Below are 14036 nucleotides of genomic sequence, written 5' to 3'. Positions count from 1 at the left end.
TCCTTTCACAGATGTAGCTAATCTGATTCCTGTGTAGCTCATCACATGACCTCTATGTATAAAGTCCCTGTCGTTTGTTTGTTTGGTTTTTTTTTAAAGGAATTGCAATGAGTCAATGTATAAATCATTGTCTGGCTAGAGTATCAAAAAAGAGAGCAAAACATCAGCCAGTTTTTTTATTTCAACAGATTTCTCTAATTTTTCTGTTTACTAATTTCTAGTGAATTTTATTAGTCTTTTTCTTCTATTTATTTTGTGCTTAATGCATTTTCTTCTTCTGGTTTATTAAGAAAGAATTTAAAGTCATTTATTCGAGACTTTTCTAATGCAAATAATGTGTTTTAATTTCTTCTCAAGCCCTGCTTAACACACAGTTTGGCATATTAAAATTTTGTACTAATTTAAAAATATTGTTTTAGTGAAGTAAAAGGTCATATATAATAAATAATTGGTCAGACATTGTATATAGTTAATTATATTAATAAATTTTATTAATCAATGCAATAAAACAAAAGATTCATGAACGATTGAATGAAAGCCCAATATGATTTATATACTTCCGCTCGAACAAATTTTTTTAAATAATAAAGTAGTGGCATATATAAAAATATATTTGCATTTTTTCCTGAAATTTTTCAGGGAGATATTGACTTACAGTTTACTTACAAAAATATTGCTCATTGATTTTGTAAATTATTACCTAACTGGGGAGGGACTCGAGAGCATTATGCTGAGTAAACTAACTCAGTCCCACAAGGATAAATATTGTATAAAACCATTATTGTAGAATGAGTAGTATAAGGATTCAAGAGGAGTGGGAGAGGTTGGAAGCAGAGGGATGAGGATGTGCTGGGATTAATCATGGGGTTTTACAATTTGATGGGTAGGGGTGATGGAAAGAATTTGTTCTTAAAAACAATGTATTCAAATTTTGTAAACAAACTCACAGAATAAGGAAAAAAGAATAAAATAAAAAACACATTAAAAAAACAAATAAATTGCTCAAAATGTCAAATACTTTTATATTCCAAAGATAGCTATTTTTTTTCTTATTCAATTGTAGAACATATTTTGTATTATTTATATTCTTTTAAATGTACTAGTATGTGTTTTATGGCCCCAAAACATGATCTATCATGGCAACTATCCATGGTCTCTTGAGAATAATAGAAGAATCTATTGTTGGGCGAAATGTTCTATAACTATCAATCAGCTATTGGTGTTTGATATTCCATTCCTGTCGAGTTGATTTTGATTCTACTGGCACTATAAAAAAACTCCACTGCCATCAAGTCAGTTCTGATTCACAGCAAACCTCTATTGGGTTTCCAAGGCTCTGAGTCTTTACAGAAGGCTACTACTCAACTGTCTCCTAAAGATGCTTTGTGCTAGCAGCCAAATATATGAATTACTATGTAATTACTATGTACTATGTATTACTATGTAATTCTTAAAAATGGCATATAAAAATAAAAGCTCCTCATACTCATTGCAGTTGAGTCAGAACCAACTCATAGCTGGAAAGTCTTGAAAGGCTGCATGCATATCACATGGAAGGTAATTAACCATTTTTCTCTGGAGGAGCTGCTGCTAGATGTGAACAGCTAGAGAGTCTCGGCCTTTGGACAAGCAGCAAAACTCCCTCCAGACTAAGCCACCATAGCTTCCTAATAGTAGCCCTATAAGACAGAGTAAAATTGTGCCATGGAGTTTTGAAGGCTGTAATCTTTACAGAAACAGACAGTCACCTCTTGGCTGGTGAATGATTAGTAAGCAAGTCCTTAACCACTGTCTCACCAGGATTGTTCATATAGTCAATATCCTTAATAATTTTCTGTCTACTTCTATTAGTATGGTGGACAGTGTTTGGTGGAGCTTCCCAATTAAAGCAAGCTTGGAAGCAGGAGTGGCATCCATTTCCAAAATGGCTTGCCTCTGGAAACTCTATGAACAGTGCTCAGGTCTTTCGTTCATAGGGTCGCTTTGAGTCTTCGACGACTCAACAGCACCTAACAACATCAGCTTCTATTAGATACTGTGCCATTGTTGTAAAACAGGACTGACATTGGGGTTGGGGGCGGAGACTGAAAAAGATGGGATAAATTATGTATACGGCTTTGAAACAGATGGGTGAGAAAACGGTTTAAAAGGGATGTATGATTAGGTATTAGTGTCATGAAAGGAGTCCAGAATGAAAGCAGCATAGTAGAGTGGACTTTGAAGGGATTGTATAACAATGAAAGAATTTTTCTTTTACTTTTCAAAGAGAAGAGCTAACTTGGGTGGGGGAGGTTGGGCAGGGAGAAAAGTGTAACAATGAATGAATGGAAATCCAAAGTCTCTGTAAACTTTTATTAAAATTAATTTTTAAAAATGGGGAAAAGAGAAAAAAAAAAAAGAAAACCTTTATTTCCCTCTTCCAGAAGGGTTGTGTACAGCAAGCAAATCTCTTGTCCTTGGATTTTGACCACTCTGAAGCAGTGCTGTCTTGTTAAAAAATGGCAGCCAACCACACTGCCTTAATGTGTGCCTCTCTCTATAATCCTGCCAATAATTCAATCTCAGGCTCAAGGCAGCTGAAAGAACTCACTACACTTCATCTGTATCTCCCATTCCAGGACTTTGTTCCATAATTTTCCCCACACTTTGGGTACTGTGCCAAATCTGACAAATTGTAAACCTTTGCGTCTGTTCCTATTTCACTTCATCAGCCATGCATACAGATGTGGTTTAAAGGACAAGCAGGAGTCAGTCATAACTTGGGTATTTGTAACCTGGGGACTGCATATACTATGACGATATCTCTGTTTTTGTCATTTAGCATGTGGTTTCTGAAGTCTGCTGTAACTCTTGTCTCTGCATATGTCTTAGTTATGGTGCTAGTATAACAGAGATGCTACAAGTAGATTACTTTAACAAACAAATTTATTCTCTTACGGTTTAAGAGGCCTAGAAGTCCAAATTTAGGATGCTACCTCTAGGGAAAGGTTTTCTTTCTGTGTTGATTCTCAAGAAGGTCCTTGTCTCTGTTGTCTATAGATAGATATAGCATTCTTTGGAGATCTTCATATGTCTTGGTCTTCTCTTGTCCAAGAATTTCTCAACTCAACAACTTGGGTCCTAAGGACACACTGTGCTCCTAGGATTTTTTTTCCTGTGGTACTGAGGTCCTCCCCTTGCCCTTCTTCTTTTTGTCTTGGTTCTTTCCTCTTTTATTGCTTAAGAGATAAAAGATATTACAGATCACATCCCACTGAAACTACCCTTACATAGGATTAAGAATATAATACTATATCCTTGATCCTTTTACAGCTGTTTGGCATATCTGATCATTAGAATGATTATATAGGTTCCACAATCACATCATTACCTGAAATCTGTTGGGGACATGATTCAATCCATGACATTGTGTAATGTATCTTCTTTCCTCTGTTTTTCTCAGAGGTTTTGCCTATATTGGGTTTTTGGTTTGGGGGTTGGTTTTTTTTTCCCTTTTTTTAAATTAAACAGCAGTTTGTAGATGTTATATGTAGGCTTTAATTAACATCTTGTTTCTATTTACTTTTTTTGCATTTATCCCAATAGATATTTTCTGAGCTTTATGGACCTTATTTGCGTTTATCATACAGGCATGGTCTTTGCAATCACTTGCTATGCATCAGAGAGCTGGACAATGACTAAGGATGATAGAAGGAGAAGCGATGCCCTTGAGCTGTGGTGCTGGAGAAGAGTATTCCATGGACTGCTAGGAAAACAAACAGGTTTGTTCTAGAGAGGGTGAAACCAGGCTGCTCCTTGGAGGCAAGGATTCTGAAGCTTCGTCTGACATACTTTGAACATGTTGCAAGGAGGGATCAGTCCTTGGAGAAGGACGTTATGCTTGAGAGGGTGAAACGACAGCGCAGGAGAGGAAGACCCTTGATGAGATGGATTGATTCAGTGACTGGGGTAATGTGGGTAGGTGTGTCAGAGACAGTGAGATTGGCACAGGGTTTACGGCTGTTGTACATAGGGTCGCTATGAGTCACAGGCAACTCAACGGCACATACAACATTGTTCTTTAAATATTTCTTCTGCCCCTCACTCTCTTTGCCTTTTGGGATTACATGTATATGTATGCTAGAGGGTTTACTATTGCTCCTCAAATCTTGAACGCAGAGCTCTATTTTCTTTCTATTTCAATTTGGTAATTTCTATAAAGCTACTTTCAAATTTACCATTTCTTCTCTTGGCTAAGTTGAGTTTATGGTTAAGTCTGCCATTCTTCATCCATTTTACTGTGTTTTCCATTTTCATGTTTCCATTTCATTCTTTTTCATAGTATATTCTCTTTTCAGAATAGTATATTATTTTAAGCAAAATTTTGAAAACAAATGAAGTCTCATTAACATTGGGCTCACTAAATTCATAACATTATTTGCATTTCATGCACTTTGTGTACACAAAGTTAAATAAATGTATATTTCTATGGAAATGGCTACATTATATACCATGTTTCAAAAGTAAATTTCAGAACCAGAACTGGTATTTCATGTGTTTTTCTAAAAAAACTTACAAAACAACTTTCTATTCTTCTAAAATAACAAACATATGTAAAATGCAGGCTTTAAAAACTCTGCAAAGGCAACCAGAAAAAGAACTCTAGGAATTATGTGTGGCTGGAGACTGATCAGAGAAGATTTCAAGTGGGACTTTATTATGAATATTTAGACTTTTAAAGCAACCCTATCCTGTACATCTTCAAATGACACACACACAGAGATTAGGATGATTCTATGCTGTATATCTTCAAATGACTTGCACACAGATTAGAATGGAGGATTAAATGAGTGAGGAATACACAACTCACATACGAGGTGCTGGCTGGAGGATGGGCTAAACCAGTTATGCAATGTGCCACACTAGGCCTCTGATGTTTTAGGAGAAGGAACAGTTTCAAATACTTGTCTCAATTAACACATGCTTGAATTCCTTCACTCATTTGTTAATTTTTACATGTATTTCTTGAGCATATACCCTGTGCCAAGCTTTGTTCTGGACAATATGTTGTTGTTGTTATGTGCTGTTGAGTCGCTTGCAACTCATAGTGACCCCAAGATCCTTAAACCCTGCTCTGTCCTGTGCCAACCTCACAGATATAAAAAAGTAAATATGTCACCATTTGGAAGGGTCTACATTCTAGCCGAAGTGGCGGAAATGTCATAAGCAAATAAATGACTAAATAAAGACACAAGACTATTAGATCCTGGTAATTGCTCTGCGCTTATATAACCTTAATGTGGTGTGAGTGCTGGGTTCCTGGTCTAGACTGAGTCGATTCTCTGAAGATAAGGTATTTAAACTGAGACCTAGACAAACAATGATGCAGGCAATCAAGTGGAGAATGCTGTTGTTTTTGGTATGTGCTGTCAATTTGGAACTAACTCATAGCTGACCCTCCAGTGGATTTTCAGAGGCTATAAACTGCACAGAGTTTGCCCATTCTTCTCCTGCAGATCAGCTGGTGGACTTGAACTGTATTCCTTTGAGTTTGCAGCACAATTCCTTCCCACCATGTTCAAGGATCACACCAATTGGTTGAGCAGTATTCATTTTCTGCGATAAATGATGAGAAAATTTATTGTCTCATGGTTCTAGAGGCCAGGAGTCAAAATCATGGTATTGTTGTTGTTGTTGTTGTTGAGTGCTGTTGAGTCAAATATAACTCATAGTGACCCTGTGAACAACAGACCTAAACGCTGTCCTGTCCTGTGCCAATCTCACAATGGGCACACTCAAGCCCATTATTTAAGTCATTGTCTCAGTCCACCTGGTTGAGGGTCTTCCACTCTTTCACATCCCTTCACCTTTCCAATCATGATACCTTTCTCCAAGCAAAGCCTTTTCTAGCAACATTTCCAAAATAGGTGAGACAGGATTCATCATCATTGCCTCCAAGGAGCACTCTGACTTCACTTTAGCCAAAACACATCTGTTTGGTTTTTTGGCAGTCTCTGGGATATTGAGCACTCTCCTCCAACACCACAATTCAAAGGCATCAATTTTTCTTCTGTCATTCTTATTCATTGTCTAGCTCTCAGCAGCATAGCAAGTGACTAAAAAGACCATGGCTCTGAATCAGATGTGTCTTCAAACTAACATTATTACTTCTCAGTAATTCGTGAGGTCTCTGACTGCACACTTTTCGGGTGTAATATGTCCCATAATCGCCTGATTGCTGGTATCACATGTGCTGATTGTGGATCAAATTAAAATGAAGTTGTTGACAGTTTCAGTCTTTTATCCATCTATTATCATGTCAGCTATCAGTCCAGTAATAAGAATTTTTGTTTAATTAAGACAGACCAGAAAGAAGAATGGCCATCCACTTCTGAAGTGGTAAACTTTTGAAACCCTATGAAAATAGAGGAACATGGATAGTATAGTACTAGAGGTAGAACCATGGTATTGACAGGGCCATATTATTTCTTTAAAAAAATAAAATTTTATTTTATATTAGTTAGCTTACGGGTCATATTCTGGTAGTTCCGGAGAAAGTTCCTCTCTTGCTTCCTGTATTGCTTTCTTAGGACTGCATACCGCACAGCTGGTGGTATTTAAGAACAGATATGTATTCCCTCATAGTTCTGGAGGCTGAGTCTAAAATCAGATACTGGCAATTTGATTCCTTCTGAGGACTCTAAAGGAGAAACTTGGAGAAATTCCTATTTCTCTTCTGGCTTCTAATTTTTGCTGCTGTTATGTGCCTTTGAGTTGACTGTGAATCATAGGAACCCTATGGGCAACAAACTTGGAACCTGCCCTATCATGTGTCACCCACACCGATGATATACTAGAGTCCGTTCTTATGGTCATTGTCAACACATCTTCTTTTTGGGACATTTCCTCTCTTATGCTGACCCTTCATCTTTCCAAGAATGGTATCCATTTCCAAGGACTGGCCTAACCTAACAACATGCTCAAAGGTGAGACAAAACCTCACTATCCATGTCTCCAAGGAGCATTCCTGGCTGGACTTTCTTCAAGACCAATTTGTTCTTTTGGAAGTCCGTGAGATATTCCATAATATTCTCCAATACCACAACTCAAAAGCATTGGTTCTTCTTCTGTCATCCTTAGTGTCCAACTTGCAGAGACATAACAAGTAATTGAAAAGACTATGGCTTGGATCAGGCAAACCTTTGTCTAAATCGATTTTATTGCTCTTCAGTACTTTGGAGAGGTTCTAGATAGTAGATTTTCCCAATTTGTCTTTTCTCATTATGTCTTTTGATTTCTTGACTGTTGGTACCAATAGAAAGGGAAAATTTTCTCAGCATCTTTCAGCTGAAAGAATGGGAAAACAAATTCAAGCCTCGAGCCTCGAGTTGTGACACTGAAGGATGCAATGGGCACAATATTTCATGACTGAGAAAGCATCAGAAGAAGATGGAAAGAATATACAGAGCCACTGGACCAAAAAGAATTGTTGACATAGAACCATTTCAGAAAGTAGCATGAAAACTAGAACCAATGGAAATGTAGGAAGAAGTTCAAGCTACATTGAAGATATTGAAAAAACAAAGGCCCCAGAAATTGATGGAATACCAACTGACATGTTCAAACAAACAGATGTAGCCCTGGACATACTCACCAGAGCTTGCAGCTGTATCAAGCTGTATTAAGCATCACATGGCTGTCATTCTTCTGTCAGTCTCTGTGTGTCTTCTTCTCTTTTAAAGAACACGCACATGGCCAGGAGAGACCTTGGAGAAGGACATCATTCTCAGAAGGTGGATGGACAGCGCAGAACAGGAAGACCCTTGATGAGATGACTTGATACAGTGACAGAGGCAATGGGGGTTGGTGTGTTGGAATTAGTGATACTGGCTCAGGACAGAGTGGGGTTCAGAGCTGCTGTACATAGGTCACTATGAGTTGCAGGCCACTCAATGGCACATAACAACAACATTGTATTATATTAAAATCCACCTTACTGCTATATTATCTTACATTAACAAAGACTCTATTTCCAAATAAAGTCACCTTCACAGGTAGAGGGGTTAAGACACCAACATATATTATGAGAGTGCAAATTTCAGTCCAAAACACCTTTCCCAGTTTTTGGTGGTCCCAGGCATTCTTTGGCTTGTAGCTGCAGGGCAACTCTGTGACCACAGGCTCATCTTTCTTCTGTGTGTTTATCTTCCTGAATCTCTTCTCCCTTCTTACAAGAATATCACTCATGGTGAATTAGGGCCTACCCTAATAATGCCCTTAGCAGGGCTTCCTACTAGCTTAACAGATAACATTATCAGATAACCGTATTTCCAAACAAGGTCTCATTCACAGGTAGCTAAAGCTAGCCGCTAAGGTATCTTTATGGAGCCCTGAAGTCTATCCATACAATGGAACTGAGATTGAAGTATGGGTTAGAAGTGTTTTATTAGTGATAAACCCAGGTTCTCTCTCTGTGTATGATGTGTGCATATGTGATATTTTGTGGTTGTGTGTAGTGTTGTGTCTCTGCATGTGGTAGAGTGTGTTTTTATATGTGTGGTAGTTAGGCATTACTTTGCATTTGAGCTGTTATCCCGTCTGGGAAGGAATAAGTAGGAGTGGAGAGAGAGCAACACTACGTAATTAACTTGTCTGAATGAGGCTTTGACGTGACCATCTATCAAGGAAAGAAAGGTGACTGGGGACTGCTAAGAACCTTGATATTTATGGTGGAAGGCTGCCAGGCTGGCAGGAAATGGGAGGGCTGAGGAATTACCTGAACTGCTTCCTTCCGTCAGTGTGTGTTAGCAACAAGGCCAAAATATAAAGGGTGGTGTGTTTTCCTTTTGTGTTATAGTCACTATGGGAATGAGGTAGTCCCAGTAAATAGAAAGATTCCAGGTTGTTAGATGATGCGCTCAAGAAGGCAGGAGCCCCACTCTTCTGATGAGTCAACAGGAGCCACAGAGCTTCCCTTGCAGAAGTGAAAAGCAGAAAAGGGAGGTCTAACCCCACAAATCAAGAGAGTTCCTGGAGGTCTAATCCCACAAATCAAGGCAGTTTTGGTGGCCTAATCAGTAGGGAATTGTGTCGCTAACCATATTCTCTAGTGGTTGGGATCCACCAAGAACTCTGCAGGGGGAAAAAAGGTGTTGGAAAGTGACCTATGGGTTGGTTCTGACTTAATAGCATTGAGTCTGGACCTCACAAACAAACAAGATTAGCAAAGTAAAATGAAAATGTTCCTTTCTTTTTCATTTTGTAGATCTAGTATTAATGCTATTTATTTAAAGTACAAAGGAAGTCTGGAGGAAAGCATTAACATATCCTAATTTTGGGCATGTGGCCAGGAGAGACTAGTCCTTGGAGCAGGACAGTATGCTTGGTAGGGTGGAGAAGATCTCAGATGAGATGGATTGTTACAGTAGTTGGAATTAGTGAGACTGGCTCAGGACAGGGAAGGGTTCAGAGCTGCTGTACATAGAGTCGCTAAATGCTGCAGGCGATTCAATGGCACATAACAACAAAAACATACTCTATTGGTTGTTATTGGTTGTTTTTTTTATTTAAGCCTCATGTTTAGAGTCAACAAGGCCTCAGGGAGGGTCTTTGTATTTAAAAGTTGGTTGTTATTATATTTTGGAGGAATATTCTTATAAGTGGTACAGCACTCTCTTTTTTTTTCCCCAGACAATTCAGTCTTTATTTTTGAAAATAATTCTTTAGCTTTAACTTTCTTCCATGAAATTGAGGTCACACAACAAACAAAAGCACACATATCCTTCCCGACCTGCCATGTGCATCCTAACCTGTCAGGATGTGGGAAAGCATGGAGGGAGAGGGGCTGGGGCAGGGCTGCTGCGTGGCTAGAGCAGTCCTGGTCTTGACTACTCACATCACACTGAGGAAGGCATCAAATCCACAGCCCTCAGGTGGGAGCCTGTGCCTCACATTTCAAGGGAGGAAGGTACCCAAGAAGCTGATTGTCTCTTTCTACAAGGCAGCACCAAACCCTCCTCTAGGAGGAGGCACTGATGTTTACAGGAGGGGGAGCTGGAGACTAGAGTTTGCCTCTTTGAGGACAGGAGAAGGGTTGATCCTGCCGCAACTGAGGCTTTTTCCTTCCATCTCCTTCACATCCCAAAGCTAGTGAGGAGCTGAGGAAAGATTTTGCTTTCTTCCTTTAGCTTTTTATCTTAGAATCACTAATTGCTGGGCTGCCAAGAAAGATGAGAAGAGATCACAGGGATAAAAAGAGATGGGAAAAGCACCCAAGCAGAAGAGGAGAAAACAAGAAGAGGTGGCAGTAAACCTTGACAAGTCCACTCCAATTGTCAGCGGTGAAATCTGTGGTTTGTCTCAATCTGGCCACAAGTGTAGCTCTTTCTCACACACTCAAGTGGTGCCACCCACATTAGGGAAAGATGGGAAAGATACAGGGCAAGGGAGGAGGGATGAGACAACTCTGAAAGAGTCAGATAAGGAGAGAGGAGGTCTGGTTAAGAGAGCTAAGGTCACTAACCTCTCTGGAGATACCATAGACAAAAAGTCCCAACATGGAAGTTTCTGGACCCAGCAAGCCCAAGTCTCCCTCTACCACACAGTGGTTTCATGCCTATCACCTCCCAATATACCCCCGGAAAGAGTGCTCTGATCCGAGCCCCCTTGAGGATGGGAGAATAACCCTCACCCTATCATCTTGCATTCAAATGCCATTGTAAAAATAAAAATAAATGGACCCAAGACAAGAGACATACAGACAGGATGGCATGGCCCAGGACCTGTAGTTCTGTCTCTGCCTACGAATACAGCAAGAGAAGGGGACCAAAGAGACGGGCAGGTGGACTAATTCCAGCTAGGATCATAGCCCTCCCAGGTCTGTGGGGGTGCCAAGTGGACACGGCGGCCCCAAAACAGAAAACTGACAATGCCCCAGTAGCCAGCCCTGGGGACACCTGACTTGAGGTCATCCATGACACCCAGGGCCTTGGCAAAGGCCTTGAAGCTGTGTCTTCCAGTGTACTGTACCCACACCTCCCCCAGCTCCTTTCTCTCATTGGTCCTCACGTTCTCCACCTATAGTTGGGGAGCATCATAGACACGTGCAAGGAAATCTTGGTCATAAGTCTCCCGCTGTAGGTAGGACAGGTCCAGCTGGGTGAAGTGTACAAAGTGCTGGTTCAACTTAATGAATTTCAGATGCTGATCAAAGAACTGCCCATGGCTAACACCCTTAAGGCCAAAGGTCATTGTTCTTGAGATTTTAGGCCGCACACAGGCCCTCCCCTGTCGCTGCTCTGGCCTGCACATCCAGTTGTCCCAGAAGGCCATGGGCCACTTGCGTTCCAACTCAGCCCAGAGTTTGGCCAGCAATAGCCAGTCGAGGCCAGGGGGAAAGTCCGTACGGTAGGGCAACTCAGGCTTGCTTGAGTCCACTGTCTGTTCCTTGCCATTGTCATTCCAGGCTGGCACACACCAGAGCGAGGGGTCATTCCTCAGCATTGGGTAGGTAGCCTGGAAGTACTCAAAAACAGTCTGGTGTGACCTCCAGATCATCCTCAACCACTACAGCCACTGAGAATTTGAAATTGCGGAAGATCTGGCCCAGTGCCCAACGGTAATGCCTCGCGATCTTATAGTAGCCCTGGAACTTGCGGTGGTCGGGTGGCACAGCAATGTTGCTCAGGTCAGGCTGCCGTATGTGTGTGATGGCGCTGCCATAGAAGGCAATGACCTGGGCAGTCTCTTCATGCCCACAGTCCTGGCTTACAATAATGGGGAAATGTTCAGCTGAGGGGCGATAAATGCAGCAGCTTGTCCAGGCAGCGCCGAACAGTACTACGGTCACAGGCAATGACCAGGATGGGGATCACTGCTGGTAGCGGGGTCACAGGCACACGTGGTGGGGCAGGAGGGGCCGCAGTGGGCACTCTCAACCGCTGCCTCCACTGAGCATGGTGCTTTCTGATCTGCTGCAACAGCCCCTGTTGACGTTCCAACTCCACCTCAGCATCCTGGGCCAGGCGAATCACCTCACGGGTAAGGCTGGCAGGGTCATCATCAAGAGCACTGTCTGAGGGTGGCCTGCCAGGTGCTGGGCGTGTCCAGAAGAAGAGGAGCAGAAGGGCATTCCAGGCCACAAAGAGGATAGCGCCCCACAGCACAATCCCTGCAGACTGCTTTTTCAGCATCCTGGCCCCCACAGGGGAGGGCAGGGAAATGAGTAGGGCTCTGGGCTGCCCTCTGTATTCCTGGCTCACTTTCCCAACCTTCTGGGTCAGCGTTCTCCGGCTTCACAATCTGGAAGCAGCCATGCACCAGGCACATTATCAGGAAGGGCCAGTCCTTGGAAAAGAACATCATGCTCTGAGGGAAAACTCTTAAGACGAAATGACACAGTGAATAAAACAGGCGTAAGCAACGTGGAGATTGTGAGGATTTTGTTCTGTTGTTACAGGGTTGCTCTCTTCTCTTCTCTCAGTTGCACTCTGCAGATCGTCAAACCCCCATCCAGCACTACATTTCCAACGATGAGACTCCCAAATCTGATCCACAAAAGGAAGTGTTGCTTCTCTCCCCTTATCCAGTTCCAAAGTCCATGGCTGAGTGGATCTTGATGGGGAGGAGTCTGGGGGGAAAGGGGTGTGTCCAGGCCCCTCCCCCCCACTGCAAGCTTTAGTGTCCCTCCCAGGGGCCCATTACATCCTTTAGTTCAGTTGTCAAATTAAGCCCAAAGTCTGGTGATAGACAGATCCCAGGTATTAACCCATTTCTTGCTCAAGGAGGGGAAGTCATCCACTGCTTGGCCTGGCCCATCTGTCTTCTGCTCAGGATCACCAAAAGAAGCAGGCCTTAGAACCAGCATGGCCCTGGAGACTGACTTCTGTGTTAACCTGGGTCCCACCGCCACCTTTCAACTGGAAACCTAGGTCGGCACCGAGTTGGAGTCCAGGGCTGGGCCCAGTCCCCAACACCGGCCTGAACCCCACCCCTTCGAACCCCGGTGGCCTAGTACTCTTCTGTCAATATGCTGTACCAAGGAAACCTGGGGTAGCTGTGAACCTTGTGGCTTTGGGGTGTCAAACGGCATAACACTTACCCATGATAGACAGTGTTTGGTGGAGCTCCCAGTTTGAGGCAGGTTTGGAAGCAAGAGTGGCATCCACTTCCTAAACAGCATGCCTCTGGAAACTCTGTGAACTTTGATAAATGGTGATTGATGGTTGTGGAAGAGCTTCTGGCCTTTTGTTCATGAGGTCCCTGTGAGTCGTACTCAATTTGACGGCAATCAACAACAGCAATAACAACATCATTCCTCCACTCTGAGATATCACTTCCAACACTCTGAGGCATCACTTCTTCCCATGTATATTTCATATTACGGAACCATATGCCATGCACTATGTTGAGCAATGCATTTGTCATGTAAAAGGTTTCATTTCAGTAAAACCTCTTCATGGAGCATTGTATTATATAGTAAACTGTGTATCTTCAAAATGTATGTTGAAATCCTCACCCCATTCATGTGGATATTATCCTGTTTGAAAATATTTTTCTTTGTCATATTAAAGAAATAAGATCTGTGTAAAATGAATATAATCAAAATATAATCATTTCTGTGTAATAAAAGGAGCAAATTAGACACAGTTACACAGACACAAAAAAGACAGATACCCTGTATTGTCTATAAGCCAAAGAAGGAATCTATCTGACTGATGCCCTGATTTGGACTGTTAACCTCCAAAACTGTAAGATGATACATTTCTGCTCTTTAAAGCCACCCCCTCTGGTATCTTTGTGACAGGACTGGGAGACTAAGACAATAGATGTTGCATCATTCACTTTCTATTTCCAAACTCCGTGATCAATGCTCCATGAACCACCTGCTTCAGGCACTGACTTGCAGCTGTCCCAGTGCCAACGGTTCATCAATCAGAGGCAAAGTCCAGTTGAGCTGTGGTCGTTGTCATGGACCATGCAGGAAGGGTTGGTATCTGCACACTGCACAAGGAAACAGGTCCATCAGGTCCTTTATTCCACAGGTGTCTACTGAGCCC

The 14036-nt window shown here is 41.9% G+C and overlaps 1 pseudogene; it reads right to left on the bottom strand.

Annotated features, from left to right (window-relative positions):
- Positions 1-10824: 10824 nt before the first annotated feature.
- Positions 10825-12188, bottom strand: LOC102872650 (annotated as a pseudogene).
- Between the last annotated feature and the right edge of the window lie 1848 nt (positions 12189-14036).

The sequence above is a fragment of the Elephantulus edwardii genome, unplaced genomic scaffold (assembly GCF_000299155.1).
Source record: "Elephantulus edwardii isolate Elephantulus edwardi_28Jun2011 unplaced genomic scaffold, EleEdw1.0 scaffold00228, whole genome shotgun sequence".
Taxonomy (NCBI): Eukaryota; Metazoa; Chordata; class Mammalia; order Macroscelidea; family Macroscelididae; genus Elephantulus; species Elephantulus edwardii.
The sequence above is the reverse complement of the archived record's forward strand: the minus strand, read 5'-3'. Positions and strand labels throughout refer to the sequence as shown.